Raw genomic sequence first — 18,503 nt, forward strand, 5'->3', positions numbered from 1 at the left:
AACGAGATGAGACGAAATGTTATAATGTTATTTCGTCTCATTTAGTCGCGTTATTATTATTTTGCAGTATTTCTGTTTTCTGTGTCTCACTTCAGGGGCAGCATCAGGTCGCACTGCGCAGACGCAGTGGCATAGAAAAAGGGACCGATATGTAGATAAATATGTAGATTTCACATGCTCATAACTTAATGAAAAATGCACAGAACATAGAAAATGCGCATCATTATTTAAAGCAGATTCTTACGATTAAAATGAATCCCAAATCAACATAATATATTGCGTTGATTACAAGATATTACTTACGGAATTATTTAACATACTTGGCTAAAAAAATGTCTCTCATCTTTCCGGGATGTAGTGTGTATCCAATGTTCCTGGACCCATCCATGTTCGTTTTCCAACGTGGAATAACACAAAATAGGTATCATCTTAAAGCTACCATTGGATAGTTCATTGAGTGTTTTGCCCTCTTAGTAGCTTTGATACTGTCCTTTGTCCATCTCAGGCAGAGTCGCTGGCTTAGAGCTTTCTGTCTCTCATCTCTCCTGAGACCTTTAGGGATTGAACCAGATCCTCCTCATAGAGTGACAGGGCGATGGGACTCATTTTCCTTGCCTGTATTCCCTTAAAGGTAATACTTATATCCTGTTTTGTATTACCAGACCTCAGCCCTGCCCTTTTCTTGGGCATGAGCTGGGGTCTTTGGCCTTAGGTAAGAGTGTCACCGACAGCAGTGCTGACCTGGTGAGGGATTTGGCTTCTGGTATTTTCCTGTTTGCCTTCCTGTGCTTGTCATCCTATCTAGGTGGTTATTCCATCAGCATGGCAGAGTGGTAATTCGTTCCCCAAAGTGTCTTTGGACACAGTGCAAGTTCCCATTTCAAGGGCAATGTCTCAGGTTACGCATGTAACCATGGTTCCCTGAGAAGGGGAATGAGACACTGTGTCTCGCTGTCATGCTTTGGTTTACCCGGCCAGGTCACCTTCAAACAAATGCTGATGATGTGTACTCCAGGTGCTCCTTTTATAATCACAGTGACGCTAGAGTGACATCATGGGCTGTCGCAGCCCAATTTCATTGTGGCATTTCTATTCTTATTTCAGACATTGTCACGCCAAGGCATTCCCCAAAGTGTGTTTGGACGCTGTGTCTCATTCCCCTTCTCAGGGAATCATGGTTCCATGTGTAACCTGAGACGTTTTCATTCACTGTTCTTTGCTGGTGGAATCATTTTCCCAACTCTATCTGGAATGTCGAATCCCTGACAATATTCAAGAAACAGCTGAAAACCTAATCTCTTCTGTCATCGTTTAACTGAATCCTGCTGAAAAAAATAACCTTCCCCTATGCTTTTACTATTCCTTAATCCCTCCCTGTTCTAGTTAGTACAATTCTAAACAATGTCTGAAACTTTGTATCATCTGCACTTTTCATGATAATTGCTGAATCGCTTGTTATCCTCATTTGTAAATCGATTTGTATAAAAGCGTTTGCTAAATGAATAAATGTATAAATGTAAATACAACATAAAAAAAGCATATATGATTAAATATTGTACGGAATAAACTGATGTTTGCACCGCTTTCTTTTTTAAGTACAAAAAAAGAATTAAGGCAGGAGAAAGTATAATTTGCAGTTGTTGGACACATAAACATCTGATGGACATAAAAATCTGATGAATAAGCAATAAAATTAAGTCTCTCACATTGAGTAAGATACAATGTATATGCTTTAAAAGTTTATGAGGGTGAGCTCTATGAGGAATACAGTAGTGCACAGACTCTTGGGGACACAACATGGTGTATTTAGTGACCGTGATATGCAGCTACCTTTCATTTCACACTAGGATGTAAGGCAAGGCATTAACCGAAAAAATGATATTATGATTTCTATTATTACCATAGTATAAGAGGTAGTATGATAACTTATGAAAGTGTCTAGTTTGGCCCTCTCTAAAAATCCCATTTGTGTAGATTATATCACAGTAAAATAAAGGCTCAGAATTAAGGTAAATTTAAACGTTGCATTCTGACAATAATACAGTCAGCCAAATCTATTATTTGTTTTTTATTATTATTATTATTATTATTATTATTATCATTATTGTTGTTATAAAGTGCATTGTAATTCAATTACTTCTAGAAAATCACAGTGATAAATGACATCTGAAAATACCATTAGCTGTAATTAGCAATGATTGTACACAACACAGAGATGTATTTGTCTTATTAGAATGTTGTATGGTGTTTGTGTTGTTTACAGGGAAACCTGACCAACATAATTTTAAACAGAATACTGTGAATGCAAAGACATTTTACAGCATGAAGGACCTTCCTGCAGAAAACGATTCATTCACAGACTTCAGAATGATTGGTTTCTACAGCCTAAGAGAATGGAGGCCTTTTTTATTTATCCCTTTTTTTCTGATGTTTTTATTGGCTATCACAGCAAATACTATTCTCATATATTTAATCACCACTCAAAAATCTCTGCATTCTCCAATGTATGTACTAATTGGTCTTATGGCAGTTGTAGACTTGATATTGCCTATATTTTTTGTACCTAACATGCTTCTTAACTTTTTGTTTAATTGGAGTGGGATATCTTTAACAGGTTGTTTGATACAGATGTTTTGCCTTCATTTTGTTGCAACATTTCAGTCTACTTTGCTTTTGTGGATGGCAATGGATCGTTACTTTGCAATATGCAAACCTCTTAATTATCATAAATACATGGAAATCTCTAACTTTCTAAAGTTTGTTGTTATACCATTAATCAGAAATGTATTCCTGGTGGTCACCACAGTCTCTCTGGCTGGAAAACTGTCATTTTGTTTAACAAATCTGATCGATCACTGTTTTTGTGAGCACATGGCATTAGTTCAGTTAGCATGTGGAGATACATCTATTAATAACATTGCAGGACTTTTGACTGCTTTCCTTATACCAACTGCAGATTTTATTCTTATCAACATTTCTTACATTCTGATTTTTACCTCTGTGTTCAAATCTGGCAAAACTAAAATGAAGGCTTTAAACACCTGTATTACACACTTTATTGTTATGTAATTTACTTTGACTTTTGCCTTGATTGCATTTTTGTCGTACAGAATAAGAAATAATTTTTCTACTAGTAGCCGTGTATTTGTGAGCACAATGTACTTACTTTTTCCAAGTTGTTTTAACCCAATTATTTATGGAGTGAGAACAAAAGAAATAAGAGAAACATTTCTAAAGTTCATAAAAATTGAAAAGGGGTTAGTCTTATAATGAATAAAATAAATATTGGTTGTTACTTTCAACATGGTAGTACACTGGAGAGGCAGATACTGTTTTGATAAAATAATAACAATGAGCATCAATAAACTGATAGAACACTGATAAAATTCACAGAAATTTTGACCCAGACAGTGAAAGCCTCTTCAGTGGCATTTCTACTTTTGGTAACACTTTATTTTACAGTGCCTTAGTTACACGTTACTACATGTACTTACTATAATAAATATAGATATAACAGTAAATTATGCAAAATTACAAGTAACTAACCCTAAACCAAACTCTAACCTAAATGTTACTCTACAGTAAGTACATGTAGTTAATTAATATTACTCAGTACTTATTTGAGTTATTAGAATGTAACTACGGCACTGTAAAAAAAAGTGTAATCCTAGTTTTTTTAAACATGAGGGGCGGAGGGGGATTAGGTGGGGGTTTAGGTGGATATCATGAAATTCAAATATTTGTCATTTCATCCATTCAGCCAATTACCAGATGAATAAAATGTCAATTTACTTTCATTGTACATTTACTTTTTGTTTTATTTACCCTAGTGAAAAAAGTATACTTTATTGTATTTTAAATATATTCCCTTTTTCTATAGTACATTGCAAATATACTAACAAAAAAATTTACTATCTTTAAATATATAAAAAGTATATTAGTATCATATTTTCACAATACAACTTTTAACACACTTTAAAATAATTGTACTTTAGTATATTTTCTAAAAAATATATTTTAGAAAAATATACTTGAAGTGTAAGTTTAGTTTATTTTTTAAAAGTGCATTTATTTGCACTTTATAAAAATATATTTGAGGTATATTTTAACTGTGTGCTGAAAATGATCATTGTAACAATGCACTGAAAGTATATTTAAAAAATACATTATTTAATATCCTGAAGTTGTAGTGTATCTAAAGTTAAATTTGAGTATATTTTTTAAGTTTACTTACTCATCCTTGGAATTCATTATATTACTTGTGCTTATTTATTTCAGTATGACTAATGCATTACAAGCCCATTTAATATATTTCCAAATATGAGTAAATATGTTTAATAAGTTTACACTGGCAGAATCATTTTACAATCGAACACACAAATCTATATTAAACAACACACCAGCAGCACAAGTAACGTTACATGCGAAAAAATATGTTGAGTGGTTAAAGGTGCCCTAGAATTAAATATTGAATTTATATTGGCATAGTTGAATAACAAGAGTTCAGTACATGGAAAGACATACACTGAGTTTCAAACTCCATTGTTTCCTCCTTCTTATATAAATCTCATTTGTTTAAAAGACCTCTGAAGAACAGGCGAATCTAAACATAACACCGACTGTTACGTAACAGTCGGGGTGTACGCCCCCAATATTTGCATATGCCAGCCCATGATCAAGCCATTAGACAAGGGCAGAACTGTCTGGATGTGCACAGCTGAATCTCAGACTAGGTAAGCAAGCAAGAACAATAGCGAAAAATGCCAGATGGAGCAATAATAACTGACATGATCCATGATAACATGATATTTTTAGTGATATTTGTGAATTGTCTTTCTAAATGTTTCCTTAGCATGTTGCTAATGTACTGTTAAATGTGGTTAAAGTTACCATCGTTTCTTACTGTATTCACAGAGACAAGAGAACCGTCGCTATTTGCATTTTTAAACACTTGCAGTCTGTATAATGCATAAACACAACTTCATTCTTTATAAATCTCTCCAACAGTGTGTAATGTTAGCTGTAGCCACGCAGCATAGCCGTAAACTCATTCAGAATCAAATGTAATACATCCAAATAAATACTATACTTACATGATCCGATGTATGCAAGCAGCATGCATGACAAACATCTTGTAAAGATCCATTTTGAGGGTTATATTAGCTGTGTAAACTGTGTTTATGCTGTTCAAGGCAAGCGCGAGCTCCGGGGGAAGGGGAGCACGAGAATTAAAGCAATTTAACCTATATATCGGTGCATAGTTAATGATGCCCTAAAATAGGCAGTTAAAAAAATGAATTAAAAAAAATCTATGGGGTATTTTGAGCTGAAACTTCACAGACACATTCAGGGGACACCTTAGACTTATATTACATCTTTTAAAAAGAAGTTCTAGGGCACCTTTAAACTTGAGACTTCGGAATTCAAATGTTTCTTCAACTCGGTCTGTGACCACTCAGATTTTGTTGCTCACTGCCTTCAGCCAATCAGAGCTGCTGACGTCACGGTCCTCATCTGAATCCCCTCGCTCAGTCACTCAGGGGCTTTCAGGTGAATTATATTGTCGCAATGTATAATTTATTTAATAAAACACTTAAAACGCAATACATCGCTCGATCTTGGGAAATGGGAATTCTGACCAGTTCAATCAAGTGACATCGCAGACTGACAGATGGCGACGATAACTGGCTAATCTAATGGCCTACGCGATCCTGAAAGAACCGGAGAAAAGTGCTGCTATTTGGAGGTAAGTTGTAGTCTACCAGTTAACAAACTTTTTTATTTTCTTTAACAAACGGAGAGCGATATTTCAGCTTAATATCTCCTTTTTGAGTTTGTGTGTGGTGGTTTATGGCACATTGTATGCAGCACCAAAAAATTCATATGATTGGTCAAATCGGCCCGTATTCTGTACGATATTAATTCATAAAGTGTTGTATGCTTGACTATGAACCGAAAACAACATCGACATGCCATACTGATACAGTTCCCTGCTGCTAATCCTCATTTACTGTTCAGAAATATCATTGGTTAAATATAGGATTCAGACAGACTATTGTAAACGTGAATAAAGAGTTGAACATGCTGTCTGACCTTATATCTATATTCTGTTAACAGATGCTGTTCTTCACGAGTTTCTGCGGTCACTGCCTCTGTGTAAGCGGCCATCAGACACAATAATGAGATGCTCATCAGAAAATGGAATATAATGTGTAATTTGTATTTGTGTATAGAGGGTCACCATTGGTCCAATAATTTTTTTTTTTTCTTTAATGAAAAACATGGTAAGTTTTGCTGAATGTATGTTAAGTTTAAATAAAAACCATTGGATTTGTTAATGAAATATGTCTCTTCATTAGTGATGTTGTTACATTTTATTTATTTTAATGGCCTTGAAAACAAATGCATTCAACTTTGGGAAAATGTGTTAAACTGTACTTAAATAGTAGCACAATTATAATACTGTATTGTGTGAGATTATGTAATTCAAAGTACAGTAGTAAACATTTGAAGTGGATCAAAAAAGTTCAGCAAAGTTGTCCTAAGAAGAAGGTTTTAGGACAACTTTGATTAAAGGTTTTGATCCGCTTCAAATGTTGACTATATTATACAAAGTATAAGTAATAACAAAGTGTATTGTTATTGACTGCAAAGTGTGTAATGTTTAGTATTTGGAATAAGCCAAAGGTACTATTACCTGTAAAATAATATATTCAGTGTATATTGCTTGTGTGTTCTGAAGACACTCATAATTATTTTGTAATGTACTTAAATCACAAATAAAGTATACTTATAACACAAATTAAGTACACTTTAATATCATTAATCAAGCATGTAATTAGTCCCTACACAGGCATATACTTAAAGTGTACTAAGTATACTTGAAATTGTTCCAATTTAGCACACAAAAGTACACTACATATACTTAAAGTTGTATTTTAATTGTACTTAATTACAACTAAAATATACTTAGTACAAAATTAGTTGTTTCAAAATAGCACACTTTAAGTTAACTAATCATTAACACACTTGAAATATACTAATAATTAGTCTTGCTGCAAGTATACTTAGCATCCTTTTTTTCACTAGGGTAGTTACATGTTTATATACTTCCACCCCCAGATCCAGATACACTTACAAACACACACACACACACACACACACACACACGTTTGTTTTGCTATCAAAGTGAGGTTATTCCATAGGCTACCCCTAAACCTATCCATCACAGAAAACATTCTGCATTTTTATTTACATTTTCAATAAAACATTGTTTAGTATGTTTTAAAGCTATTTTAAATAAGAGGACTCATATATTAAAATATAAAATATATTGTATTTCTGCATTTTTAGAAAAAAGAAAAAAAAAAACTAAATGTAATTTCAGGAGGCGTGAACCCATATAATCTTTCAATTACTTGCTGGAGCATATAAGCAGCAGCCGCTCACCTTTCTTTGGGATCAGCTGTTTTGGCATCCCTCCACCTCCTCAACATAATTTAGGCATCTTGCTACCATACTCATCTTCCAAGCATTAGTAGTCCCACTAGGGGGTACAGCTGTGGTCAGAATTATTGGCACCTTTGGTAAATATGAGCAAAGAAGCCTGCATTGTACAAATCTGCATTGTTCATCCTTTTGATCTTTTATTTAAAAATATATTTTTTAAAAATCACAAAAAATCTAACATTTCATTGAAGTAAAATAATTGAAAAGGTGGGCAAAATCTCTTTATGAAATAAATGTTCCCTTTCAAAAGCTACACTGTGCTTTATTCAGCGCTTTATTCAGGGAAATGTCTTTAGTGGTGACCAGCTGTGAATATGTGTGTAAAACGTCAATGAAATTGACCTAGATTTTTGATAGCCTCAATAGTGCTGTCATCAGAATGTGCCGTGTCAGAAGCTATAATTAGATGAACCACATGTGCGTCTGCAGGTCTTTTGTCTTCTGTCTTCAGAGGTCATACTGTGAAGTGTGTGTGTGTGTGTGTGTGTGTGTGTGTGTGTGTGTGTGTGTGTGTGTGAAAACAGCTCTGCTTAAGCTCTTTACTTCCTTCAATATTTGTTAGGAGTTAGATTTGGCAGGCAGTGTGCAGAACTTTCTATCTCTTTATTCCTTTTGCAACTCTGTACAACAAGTGATATATATATATATATATATATATATATATATATACGGTGTGTTCATGTCCAGTCTCCAAATCGGACACACACCAGTATTGCTTTGTTTGTTTGGGGGAGAGCACGCTGCTCTTGCGTTGGAACAGGGCGAGTGCAAGCATTGTGAGCTGTTCACAGTTTAAATGCTTCATGCTCGTCTGCCATACTTCCAAGGGCCAGCACCCACAGTACAATTGTGGGGCTCACGAATGGATTTGGCTGACGAGCGGGAGACGGGTCCTGCCCTATCGCCCGCTTTGTCACCTGATCCATGCATCACTTCACGTGATCTTGAAGCGCAGTCCGGTGCTTCTTCGGTTCACGCGGGGGATGACAATTCTCTTTTCGAGCTTACTGCCTCTGAGCATTCCTCGTGTGATAATAAATCCGTTGAGGAATTGCTGGAGGTAGTGACTTGTGCTGTGGCCAGATTACAGCTAGACTAAATTAGTACCCATTTCAGAGAACTTGGCAGCATGGAAACTACTGCCAGGGATTTCTGCATGGGTTCTAAAGACAGTAGAAAAGGTTACATAATCCAATTTATTTGTCGCATTTCAACGGCGTGGTCTCCACTACTGTGAAGCCGGGGCAAGCGAATTTACTGTCACAAGCTGCAATCTCTTCTGGAGAAAAGGGCCATAGAGCATGTTCCCCCTCTAGAGAGAGAGTCAGGTTACTACAGCTGATACTTCCTAGTTCCCAAAAAGGACAGGGGGCTGCATCCAATCTTAGATCTTCGAGGCTTAAACCCTTCAGTCAAAGCTCTCAATTTCAAGATGTTAACTGTCAAGATGATCGTGTCGCAAATTCAACATCACGATTGGTTCGTCGTGATTGATCTCAAGGATGCATATTTTCACATAGAAATATTGTCACAACACAGGAAGTTCCTGAGGTTCGCTTTCGGGGGCTAAGCTTACCAATATCGGGTTCTTCCATTCGGCCTAGCCCTATCACCCTGCACATACCCTAGTGAAAAAAAAGTATACTTTATTGTATTTTAAATATATTCCCATTTTCTATAGTACACTGCAAATATACTAACAAAAAATGTACTATCATTAAACATATAAAAAGTATATTAGTAGCATATTTTCACAATGCAACTTTTAACACACTTTAAAATAATTGTACTTTAGTATATTTTCTAAAAAATATATTTTAGAAAAATATACTTGAAGTGTAAGTTCAGTTTATTTTTTAAAAATGTATTTATTTGCACTTTATAAAAATATATTTGAGGTATATTTTAACAGTGTGCTGAAAATGATCATTGTAACAATGCACTGAAAGTATATTTAAAAAATACATTATTTAATATCCTTAAGTTGTAGTGTATCTAATGTTAAATTTGAGTATATTTTTTAAGTTTACTTCTTCATAATTGAAATTCATTATATTACTTGTGCTATTTATTTCAGTAGCCTATGACTAATGCATTAAAAGCCCATTTAATGCAGTGTAGCCTATACAATTTCCAAATATGTTTAAATGTTTATTAATTTTACACTGGCAGAATCATTTTACAATCGTACACACAAATCTATATTAAACAACACACCAGCAGCACAAGTAATGTTACATGAGAAAACATATGTTGAGTGGTTAAACTTGAGACTTCAAATGAATTCAAATGTCTCTTCAACTTGGTCTGTGACCAATCAGATTTTGTTGCTCACTGCCTTCAGCCAATCAGAACGGCTGACATCACAGTCGTCGTCTGAATCCTCTCGCTCAGTCACTCAGGTGAAGTATAATGTCGCAATGTATGATTTATTTAATAAAACACTGAAAGCGCAATATATCGCTCAATCTTGGGGATTCTGACCAGTTCAATCAAGTGACATCGCAGACTGACCGTGATGGCGACGACAACCGGCTAATCTAATGGCCTACGCGATCCTGAAAGAACCGGAGAAAAGTGCTGCTGTTTGGAGGTGAGTTGAAGTCTACCAGTTAACAAACTTTATTTTATTTTCTTTAACAAACGGAGAGCGAGATTTCAGATTGATATCTCGTTTTTGAGTTTGTGTGTGGTGGTTTATGGCACATGTTTGTATGATTGGTCAAATCGGCCCGTATTCTGTACGATATTAATTCATAAAGTGTTTATGCTTGTCTATGTACCGAAAACAATAAATACATGCCATACTGATACAGTTCCTGCTGCTAATCCTCATTTACTGTTCAAAAATAGTATTGGTTCAATGTAGGATTTAGACAGACTATTGTAAACGTGAATAAAGAGTTGAACATGCTGTCTTATATCTTTGGTATATTCTGTCAACAGATGCTGTTCTTAACGCCATCAGACACAATGAGAAGCTCATCAGAAAATGGAATATAATGTGTAATTTGTAGGCCTATTTGTGTATTGAGGGTCACCATGGTCCAATATTTTTTTTCTTTAATGAAAAACATGGTAAGTTTTGCTGAATCTATGTTAAGTTTAAATAAAAACCATTGGATTTGTCAGTGAAATATGTCTCTTCATTAGTGATGTTCTTATATTTTATTTAATTTAGTGGCCTTGAAAACAAATGCATTCAACTTTGGGAAAAAGTGTTAAACTGTATTTAAATAGTAGCACAACTGTATTGTGTGAGATTATGTAATTCAAAGTACAGTAGTCAACTTTTGAAGTGGATCAAAAAAGTTCAGCAAAGTTGTCCTAAGAAGAAGGTTTTAGGACAACTTTGATTAAAGGTTTTGATCCGCTTCAAATGTTGACTATATTATACAAAGTATAAGTAATAACAAAGTGTATTGTTATTGACTGCAAAGTGTGTAATGTTTAATATTTGGAATAAGCCAAAGGTACTGAGCATACAGTATATACTATTACCTGTAAAATAATATATTCAGTGTATATTACTTGTGTTTTCTGAAGACACTCGTAATTATTTTGTATTGTACTTAAATCACAAATAAACTGTACTTATAACACAAAGTGTACTCATAACAGAAATAAAGTATACTTATAACACAAATAAAAGTATACTTATAACAGAAATAAAGTATACTTATAATACAATGTATATTATAACAAAAAATATACTTTTAACACAAATAAAGTATACTTATAACACAAACTAAGTACACTTTAATATCACTAATAAAGCATGTAATTAGTCCCTACACAGGCATATACTTAAAGTGTACTAAGTATACTTGAAGTTGTTCCAATTTAGTACACATAAGTATACTAAATATACTTAAAGTTGTATTTTAATACTACTTAATTTCAACTTAAATATACTTAGTACAAAACAAGTTGTTTCAAAATAGCACACTTTAAATGAACTAATCATTAACACACTTGAAATATATTAATAATTAGTCTTGCTGCAAGTATACTTAGTATACTTTTTTTTCACTAGGGAACGGCCGCCGCAACACAGACAGGGATTGTGTGCAGCCTGTCGTGTGCTCTCTCTCTCTCTTTGAAGGCGCTCACTCTTACCAGCCGTAAAAACGGCTTTTCAGCGCTCAAAAGCGCACCGTACCGGCCGTGAGAACAGCCTTCCGACGCTGTCAAAACAGTTATTTGCTCAAAAACGGCAAATTAAACAAAAACAGAAAAAGAGAGGACTTCAACCCCGCTGCTGTGCTGTTCGTCCGCACTCGGAAAAAAAAGAGAAGTTCAACCAAAAAGCTTGACTCGTCTTCTAGCAGACACTCGCTTGCAGAGAACAGGAACAAACACCGTTCGGCTCCGAAGCGAAAAGCTGAAGATGCAACGCACCTGCTGCTCATTATATACCCACGCTGCGAGGCGAGCAGCTGATGCATATGATTGCATGCCAATGTGCATTGGCTCGTTTTAGTTACACTCGAAGTAGATTGGCCTCTCTAGCGAGATTTCTATTCGTCGGTCTGTCCGACGTACGTCGAACGTGACCGACTGAATGGGAAGTATACTTTCACATACTAAAAAATGTACTACTAGTATTAAAATAGTAAAGTACTAGTATACTTTTAAGTTCACTTGTTGTACAGATGCAGTAAAAATGAGAAATTTATTTATGAACTAGTTGTGCACTTAAAGGTGCAATATGTAAGATTTTCTGTCTGCTAGAGGTCGCTAGAGGCCTGTTCAAAATAAAGGTGAAGCTTGATGACAAGTTTGAGTGTGGAATCTTGGGACATGTGGTCTTGACCTCACAGCCGGTAGAAAATAATCTCGGGAAGAAATCATGTTCATGTATGCGATTATTAACGTTACTGTAGTATAAAGCAGTGCAGGACCGAGTGTTGTGGGAGCTGAACGAGGCCGCCAGAGCGATTGTTAATGAGAGACGAATGCAACACGCCGCAAGCAGCGGAACTTTTATTATGCCACAGTTGCCGGCGCTGCTTCCACTTTTCCGGTCATGAGTATGAGGTAACACAGCTCTGTTTATCATATTAGTTCAATTTTGAGTGTGTTGAAAATGATGTTATAACGTTACTCTGTGTGTTCGCTCGGCGGCTGCTTTGAGACACTGTTACAAGCTGCAGTAAGATCGATTTTAGAATACCATATTAAGTGCTGGATGACTTGTGTTGATAAATGGCATGCAATTAATTTTAAAACGTATTGTATGATGGAGAAAATACTGTATTACTGTTACTAAAAATAAAGCTGCATCTGATTATGCTATGTTAGACTAAATATGTTGAGCTATAACAATAATTAGTTCCCTTTCAAGGGAACTCGCGTTGCGTCGAGAATGACGCTGTGGGAGCGTTCTGCGTGATTGCGTCATGAAGCACCTGTGAAATCAGTCCAATGGCGTGACGGAAGGTAGGTGACGTCATGACCAGGAAGCTATAAAGCGCACCCAGACCAAACGATGTCAGCTTCTGTGCCTTCAGCAAGTGCTGTGTGTGACATTGTCTCTGTCTATTTATCGTTGTTTGTCCACAAGCATATATTTATCTAGACAGGAGTATAATAGCGAGCGAACAGCGGTTTGAATCGTGTGTTCCTCCCTGCTCTCACTACACTACGAGTGGGGATACACGTGATTTATGTGTTGTTTGCTGGGAGTGGAGCATGCACATCAGCTCTTATTGGGGCTGACAGTGTTCATTCATAAAAATGTCCCGAAGTGTAAAGAAAAGCATGCAGTCTTTTAGCTCCGCTCCTGTTGGCTTTATTCTCAAGGGAATAAGTCTAATGCAAGGCTCAGATCTCGCATTTGCCGAGGTAGCGCGTGGATTACGGTCTGCAATGAAGATCAATGGCTCGGATCTCACATTTGCCGAGGCAGCGCGTAGATTACTGGTTTGCAATAAAGAATATAGTGGCTTAGATGTGACTATATATATATATCAGTGGCGTGCAGTGGTGTTCTGAAATGAGGAGGCATATTTTTTTTATGAATCAATGTAAATTCATGTGCATTACCCTTGTTAAATGAACATTACTTTACAGTACATCAAAAAAGAAAAAAAAAAAGAAACCAAATACAATTCTATTTTGTAATTTTACATTAACAATGTAATGTTCTATTTATCAAAACCAAGTCAATCTCATCAAGTTAATGTTTTAAGCATTTCTACATTCATTCCAAAATAATAACTAAATGCAATAATAATTTAAACAATATATTTTATTTGTGTATTGCGTTTTTTCTTTTTAATTGTCAACCTAGGATATTTTGGATCATCAGTCATGCTCCATTAACACCGTCTGTCACAGACACGAATTGTATTTTTAATTTCACCAAGCTGATTGCACTAAAAACCATTAGGTTACTGACGTAACCCCAGTTCTCTGATAACATGAAGTGAGGTATCTCACTATGGGGACCACCTCTGGGCGTGTCTGATCGTGGAAGCACCAATAACACCACGTCTGCCAACCATGGGCTAGAGAGAGTTCTGTCACATCCAGACTAGGGGTGACCCTGAATAGTCGACGATTCGAATCTTCGATAGGAGGAGCCTGATTCGACTACCAATCTCACAGTCGAATCGTCGCAGAGATGTTATGAGACGAGATAGGGGGGCGCTCAATATCTGATTTTACATAGACATACCGGTTATTTCCCATTAGGTTAATATACAGCCTATTATGTTAATACTATAAATAAAAATGTGAAAAGAAAGAAGCTTTTAATAAATACTTTTAATGTGCGTGAATAAATCCAACCTGTGACCGATTTAAGTTTCACTTCCATGATCTGTGACCAGCAGATGAGCATCTTCACGGCAGGGATTAAATCTTCAACAATGTCTGGGATAAAGTGTACAATTGGATGCACTTTGAAATGGTAAAAGATGATCAAAAAAACGTATGATGCAAGTTGTGCCAACAGCTCATGTCCTAGAACTCAACAACGACAAACACTGCGGCGCGCTTCTGCCGGCCAACGAGCTGACTATAGCGCGCTATTTGAAAAGACTCAAACGGACACAGGCAGATCACGTGAAAGACTGGATTTTTCTCTCTCAATCAGGTAGGGTAGCTACAAGTGATTTCAAACTATTTCAGCCTGATGTAATTTGATTTTTGGATGCTGTGAATGTTTAGCTAAAAGACTGCCACTCCAGTTTAGCGTTTATTATCTCTGCAGTTAAAAAGACAAGTTGACAATTCTAGCTATACTTTTGTTATTTTAATAATTTCTTTCATTTTAATTTATTTATTGATCACTCTGGGTTATCTAATTTAACTATTTCTGGCTTGTATTTTGAATATATGTTCCCCTGCACTTCAGGCATTTTGCATTTTTGACCTGATCATATTTCATTTTTTTAAATAGGCTATTTTCATTTATTAGAACGGTATATTCTGTTCTAATTCAATTCTGTAAATTAATGTTTGATAAAAAAAAAATTATAATTTTTTATTAAATTATTTATTAAATTATTTATATATTTATTTATTTATGTTTTTTGGTGCATCAAAGCTTGCTTGCACAGACAATTTAGCCGATGTAATTTGATTTGCCGACATATGAAATGTATATCTATCTGCAGTGTGGCCTTTCTGCAGTTATAATATATATATTTTAAGGTTTATTGATCCAAAATGTTTTTATTTATTTTCTTCTATATCATTGAGAGTGTTCTGTACATTGTGGCTGTGAATGTTTATCCACATTGCCTTTCATTTGTTTAAAAAAGATAAAATCATTATCAGTTTCGTCTATCACTTGACAGGCAGTTTGGTGGGTTTATTAGAAAGATGTTTTCTCTGTGCTGTGTGTGAAAGAAAAGTTGTCTTAAGCCGCGCGTAGACTATAGCCAGGCCTTACTTCATTTTCCGTGTCCCGCTCCATCTCGTGTACAGTTCAGCGCGCGAACCTTTCAAAGTCCGTGCGCACTCTCCAGTGGACTGCTGTTTTTCTAGTGGACCCCCCCCCCTTCTTTTATGATTCGACTATCAGTCGAATAAAGGCAATCTGATTCGAATCAGATTCGACTATGTAAATCCGTAGTCGAGGACACCCCTAATCCAGACTATAGAAACGAGCAAAAGTGTGCGGAGAAGACCAGCTGGCTGCTGCGCAAATTTCTTGAATAGAGATGCCTCTAAACAAAGCCCAGGAAGTAGCCATCCCTCTAGTAGAGTGGGCTCATAGTCCTATTGGGGGCTCTTAATTCGCATTATTGTAACATAATACGATAGCTTCCACCACCCAGTGAGAAAGGTGTTGACGGGAGGTTTTCCTTCATAAGATTCAGCCCACGAAAGAAACAGCTGATTGCTCTTACGAAGTGTGCGGGTTCTCTGAACATACATATGCAGAGTACGAACCGGACATAAATTGTGTAACCTCTCCTCCTCTGGGGATGCAAAGGGTGGTGGATGAAAAGCTAGCAGGTCCACTGATTGAACTGCACCAGCGTGATTAAACACTTTGGGTACAAATGCAGGGTTAGTTCTAAAAGTGACTTTCTGAACACCCGGAGCGAACATCATACATGAGGAGTGAACTGATAAAGCATGTAGTTCACTCACCCTTTTTGCTGTAGTGAGAGCAAGTAACAGAGCCGTCTTTAAAGCGAGTAGCTTCAAGGCAGTTTTATCAATGGGCTCGAAAGGGGCTTTTGAGAGCGCGTTCAGAACCATGGACAAGTCCCAGGGCGGGACCAACGGTTTCGATACTGGGTGTAACCGACGTGCCCCTCTCATAAATCGACAGACGAGAGGGTGCTGGCCAATCGTACCAGAGTTAACCCTCTGGAGTCTGAGGCTGATTTGGGGCCTGGAGAAGTTTTGACATGCTCTGACATTTGTGCTTTTTTCAGTTGTTCATAAACATATAAATGACAAAAGTGTCATTACATTGTATTCAGCACAAACTAGGCTACAATAATATGTGAGGAACATGTATGTACATGTTTGTGTTTTTGAAGGAATAATGTTTATGCGTGGTTATTGAAAAAACAAAAAACTTAAGTCACTGAAATAAGGCCAAAATAAGTATATTAAATCTGTGTTCACAAGACTTTAGGGTATTGGAGGTTGTAAACTAGAGTTTTTGCTTCAAAATTATGTAAAAATTATGCTGCCTACTCCTTCATATAAAACAATATATTGATTTAGTTTTTGTAAGACACTTTTTGCCAAGAAACACAGTATGCATGGAGGCGTGAATCACCACTGAAAAATGGGCCATTCTCACCTGAGAAGACAAAAGAATTGGATAGTAATGAGCTGAAATGACTTGCATATTAATGAGGCATTTCAGTCAGGTAGGCTGTGAAAAAAACCTTCTGTGATGTCTCAAGCTCATCATGATATATGAAACATACAGAAAAATATTATTACAATATAAAGTAATGGTTTTATATTATACTTTAAAATATAATGTATTTCTGTGATGCAAAGAGTCTGAATATAGGCTTTTAGTTTAAAAGCATGCACATTTGGAGAAATATTGGATTCTCATATGCTTATGTCAATTTTCTATACAGAGAAGTTATATTTATTTAATATTCATTGTCATTACTATGAGCGCTGGTGTTTTCAATTCATCCTTGAAGTCGGAGGGCGCTCTCTGTGCATTTTTAGTCCACAAATTCATCTAAAAGAAGAAGAGGCTAGTCCATGAATGGAGTTTCCAATTCATACTGCAGCCGGAGGGCGCTAAAGAAACAAAAACTCATCTAAAATTCAACTATAGAAGAAAAGAAAACAGGAACTAACTGCATGTCTTCTAGAGCTCCCTAACCATGACTTTTACATCCAGATAAACACTTTTCAAGACAATAAATACACGATTGAGACGATGAATGCATGTATTGCCTCTGAATTTGCGTCTGAATAGCGCTCGCTCCGTGGGCGTGGCTGCATTAGCGGATAATGAGCTGAATCACGGACTTCTGACATGGCTCTCTTTTCATACAGATTACATAAACACAGAAGGTTTGTTTTCGATTTGACTTAAATGATTTAAAACCTGACATCTTAACGTTTTTTTAGACATAAGTTTAACTTCTGTGATTAGTATTCACTAAGTTACAGTTCATTTTCTGAGAACTATCAGATTAAACTTCGTTCAGAGGGAGAGGAGAAATCACGCATCATGTTCGTTTTCTTTATTTTACAAAAAGCACAACATTGTGTTTTTACTCTGAGTGTATACAAATAAAAGAAGATATTCTATAGTTTCAATTGATATATTACTTATGTCTCTATGACAAAAAATGACGGAGTATTTTAAGTCTGTTTTGCTGCAATGTGAAAAAAAACCTGCAAAACGCGCTGGCGCGTTTTCAGACCTCAGAGTGTTAAGAACCACATGACATGCAGAGATAGCGGACAGATAAACTTTAACCATAGAAAAGGCTCTGCCCTTTTCTAGAAGGTCCTGTAAAAAACCCAGCACATCCGAAACTGAACACAAGAAAGGAACTATGTTCCTATCTGCGCACCAACCCTCAAACACCCTCCATTTGAGATTATATAAAGAACGCGTTGAGGCAGCCCTCGCGTCTCAATCACTTTCGGAGGTAACCCAGCTGCATTCAGATTTAGCCTCTCACGGGCCAGACCCAGAGAGCTAGTTTCTGAGGGGAGGGGTGAAATATTTCCCCCCGTGCTTGTGAGACGAGATCCCTGCGCACTGGTAACGGTCATGGATGGCCAACGGCCAGTATGGCGCGATCAGAATCATTACATGTTTGCGTTCCTGAACCCTCCGTAGTGTCGGCTCGATCAGGCTCAATGGAGGGAACGCGTAAAGTAACACGTCTGGCCACTCGTGGGCTAGTGCATCCACACCCAACGATGCATCGTTGCCGACCAGAGAGAAGAACAGGGGACATTGCGCGTCTTCGCTCGGTGCAAAGAGATCTACTGCGGCCTGGCCGAATCTCTGCCACACCATAAGCATAACT

At 36.4% G+C, this 18,503-nt stretch overlaps 1 pseudogene; it reads left to right on the forward strand.

Moving 5' to 3' along the window:
* The first annotated feature begins 2,319 nt into the window (after positions 1-2,319).
* LOC125250302 lies at positions 2,320-3,270 on the forward strand (annotated as a pseudogene).
* The last annotated feature ends 15,233 nt before the right edge of the window (positions 3,271-18,503 follow it).

The sequence above is a fragment of the Megalobrama amblycephala genome, linkage group LG1 (genome assembly GCF_018812025.1).
Source record: "Megalobrama amblycephala isolate DHTTF-2021 linkage group LG1, ASM1881202v1, whole genome shotgun sequence".
In the NCBI taxonomy this organism is placed as follows: domain Eukaryota; kingdom Metazoa; phylum Chordata; class Actinopteri; order Cypriniformes; family Xenocyprididae; genus Megalobrama; species Megalobrama amblycephala.